Raw genomic sequence first — 4,474 nt, forward strand, 5'->3', positions numbered from 1 at the left:
TGTATTGTTTTATTTAATAACCATAGTACGCATCAGGTTGAGATGACAACCGGGGTGGGGACAGCCCCTTTTTTTTCCGTGGGGAAATCCTCATGGATACCACCGCACTCGGGGAGGTACGGAGGTTATGTCGGACTCTTACCGACTAAAACCCCACGATCTTCCACGCATCGCCTGGTGGCTGGGCTACGGGGCCAAACACGTTCGCGCAACCCAGCCGGCGGCGCCTGCTGAAGACCCACCTCAGTGGACCAATGAAGTCCCTACACACCGTCTGAGGCGCACCAGGAACACAAAGGTGCGCCTTCCAACTCGAGGACTGGCTTCTTTACGGACGATAGACTCCCCGTGTCTATTGCCCAAAAGTCCTTCTTTCAGGTATACATATTAATCGATGTCAAGGGGGTAGGCGGCGATTGTGGGCGACTCGCCTACGCCCGACCCTCCTACGACGGATGGCATGAGAGAAGATGATTTGAACTCTCGCCAACTCCTTCTGCGACATTACCTCCTCGCAGAAGAACTCTACTGCTTTCCAAGACCCATCGCTGCCCGCCATGGCTTGGACCACCCACGGCTGACAGGGAGAGGTCTTGCCCCACTGCCGCCACGAGCGTCTCTCGCAACTCGTGGGGACAGCCCCTACGCTAACCCGGTGCAAGCGAACGCGGGTGACGTGCGGGTGAGCGGGGCGTTCCCTCGCCTCAAACCCCGATTGCCATTTTATTTTGTCACAGAACCGCCCACAGAATTACACTTAAATTACTACATTTTTGAGTTCTATAGGTCTCGTGTAACTCAATTTATTTTTCAATATCTCCAATTTAAACCTGTTGCGGTGTATATATAGTTCACCTGCTTCGGCTACGCACCGAAACCAATTCCATAGTCAAGTTAGGTATATACTGGATGATACCCGCGACTTCGTGTGGATTTACTTTTACGTGATTTTTTTAACCGAGATCTAATCCGTTAATAATAAGGAAGAAACCAAAATGCACGACAAATAATGTTATGCATTACATATGGTTAAGAGTCTTCACTTAACTAAGCTATCACATTTATTGCGATTGATTTGCGGTTACCCGTTGTTGAGGAGTTCCATAACGACTAACGGCTTTGCAAGCTTTCTAAGGCACGCCGCACGGCTCACGGGGTATAATACAAGGCATAATAAATACCATTGGAGCTATGAATCAGCTTAGCGCGTATAATACCGCCAACTTCTAAACTATCGTGAGTGATTTCCATTATATATAACGTCGACTAAATACGTGAGTAAAGCCGTGGACAGATATTATATTCCTATAATTTCTAAACTCTTGGAGGTTATTGAGAATTTCTTACAAGAAAAACCCAATAACTTTATTGTCCCGACTCGGGACCTTTCCGCAGCTATAGGTATACTTAAGCTATACTCTATCCGCAGAAATAAGTTAGCAAGTTAAAAGAAGCACTATCTCTCTGTTACTTAATCCCATACAAATGATAGAGGCAAAAATCTCAGTGAGCATTTTGAGACACCAACCAATCACAAACATGTTATCAAAAAACATTCGAAATTCAATTGGAAAACATAGAAGTTCTGCTTGTGATTGGTTGGTGGCACAAAATGCTTAGCGCCCACTGAGATTTTTGCCTCTATCATTTGTATGTGATGACGAACAGAGAGCCCTATATTAATTTCTTTCCGCGGATAGGGTATACCCACTAGACCAACAAGGTTGACTGCATAATATGTAAGTAGGTAGTAGATAGATTAGGCACGATAGCATCAAGTAGGTTGGTATGTAGGTACCAAGGTAACGGTGGTTGACGTACGGTAAATTTTGGCTCCGTCCAAAGATGTCTTGAGACTTGAGAGGCCGAGAGCCTAATGGGTCTGCATTTTAAAGTCCGCATACCTACACGGTTTTGCTGGAAAAATGCCAGGCTGCAACAAAAATCAAGTACCTAGATAATCTCTTTGACGTACTACCTACTCAAGATGGCTAGGTGCTTTATTTTATACAAAATTCTGGCAGTGAAAGGATAGAAGAATTACCTTTTTCGTAGGTAATAGATAGCTACTACTTAGGTACATACCCGACTTTGATTTTCCAGGTTAAAAGTAAGCTATACAATACCTACCAATTCGTCTCAGGATACTAATTTTGTCTGTACCAAATTGATGATGCCCGCGACTTAGTCGGTGTTAACTAATGTTTTTAAAAATCCCTCGGGAACTCTTTGATTTTTCGGGACAAAGAGTGGCCTATTATATTATTATTCCCCGGGCTTTTTAAAACGATACTTTCGCATAATTTAGGCACAATAACAGCGTCAATTAAGTATTCGGACTTTACCCAAAGAGCAATACTTTGGTGATACTAATTACTAAGTAAACCCGGGATAACCTACGTTTATCCGTTCTTTTATTACATTATCCGTAGCACCAACATAAGTAATGCCATAGATACAGCTAGGTACTCGCGGGACATCACCATGCAAAAGGTCGAAAGCTTTTATATCACTAGCCATATTATAAATGCGAAAGTAGGATGTTCGTTTGTTAGTTTATTGGTTGGTCCGTCTTCGCGTTGCAACAACAAAGGCTACTTTTTATGCCGAAAAATCAAAGAGTTCCCACGGGATTTTTAAAAATGACGAAGTCGCGGGTGTTATATTACGATAAAATTGGATACATAATTATTATGCTAAAATTCATCTAATCATAAACTTGGGAGTCCGAAATAAATATTTGTTGTGATATTTAAAACAAAATCGTTATTCCGTTTCCGGATTCAATGTCAATGTACGGAAAGGGTATGATTTAAATAGTATCTTTCTTGTATGTTGTTTAATTTAATATTTAGGAATGTGACAATACGATAAATAATATTATGTGAATTGTCAATACTGATAACTAATTATTCATCGTAAATTAAATACTGTCAATGTACTAAGAGTGACATTATACTAAGCTATTGTCAACATACAGTTGGCAATAGCTAATATGTGAAATAATAATGTTGTGTAAACTGTCCATTTAAGTTGCTTATTATTATTGTAAATTATTAATACGTAGACCATCAATGTTACTGATTTTATTATTGTAAATCGGGTGTGTCGACATACCTTTTGTCAACAAACCTAAAATAAATAATGATTAATATTAAGATCATGTGATAGTCGACATCCGCCCTGTTTGCGATGGCAGTGTTATAAAAGTACCCTACCTCGACAGAGAGGGGACAGTCTTGTATCGACAGCCCAGAGCAAACACAGCGGACCTTACTGAAGTTAAGTATTCTTATATTGTATTATAATGTAATGTAATCATTTGCCTTTTATAGGTTACCTGTTGTAACTGTGTACCAAATATGTACCTACTACTTTACTCAACGTTCTAGTTGTTTTAAAAGATGTGTGTTATGGAGTTTCTTTGCCCTTTCTTCTCCATGACTAAACACCTTAGCGAAATGGGTGGTAGATTCATTTTAATATAAATAGATCAATGCTGAACAAATACAATTCAGTTATTATTCGACTTGGTTGGTTTTACTTCTGTATTTATCACCTACCCTCTTGTGCTATTTATTTTATACATTGAGATAAAAGTAAACACTAGGTTGTTAGCTTCTAATTATTATAGAAGCCTGTTTAGATGATTAGGATTCTTACTTTGAAATAATACAGCAGATGCTTTGCTTGATTTTCAATTACTTAGTATTTGGCCTTACCTGACAAATAATTGATAGATGATAACTTTCATTAGTAATCATTGGATTTAATTTATCATCACTATTAAAGCCCACTGTCTCTTAACTTCTTTCTTTATCTAAATTTGTCATCAGAAGTGGGATACGATAATTCTTTTCTTGTCGAAATACTAATACTTTTCAAATGCTTTCAGCAATCGTGGATACGGCTTCTCCTCGAAGCGACAGGCTACCGCCTGTCGTCGGTGGCACTTGATGTTGGTGCCCGATGATCCCAAAGCGAGGGGCAACTCTGTTGTCAGTGGCACTTGGTGCTGGTGTGGCATCGCCGGTTGAAAACGTCGCGTCGTTGAGCAAGCTAAGTACAATTTTGTGCGTTGTGTGTGAAGAAAAGTGTAAATTTAAAACCACGATTTTGTGGTATAGTTTATATGAAAAAAGTTTCTGTGAGGTGAATCAGAGAAGATTTTTAATTAGTTAGATAAACCACGTGTTGTGGTATAATTTATTTGGATAAGAATAAGTCTAGTTAGGGTCAGATTGGCCGAGCGGTTTTTGATAAAGTATATAAATAATGTTAAATCATTTAGAAATAATGATGTACAAGGAATAACAAACATATCAGTAAGTTTGCTTTTGAAAAATTGCATCGTACTTACAGCTCGAAACTTGAAGAAATTACTTTATTCTGATTTATGTAACTTAAACATAAACTATATTTGTTAATTTTCTTTTTTTTAAATAATTCAATTATTTTCTTTTTCTTAAAACAA

Source organism: Maniola hyperantus, chromosome 17 (assembly GCF_902806685.2).
Source record: "Maniola hyperantus chromosome 17, iAphHyp1.2, whole genome shotgun sequence".
NCBI classification, from domain to species: Eukaryota; Metazoa; Arthropoda; class Insecta; order Lepidoptera; family Nymphalidae; genus Maniola; species Maniola hyperantus.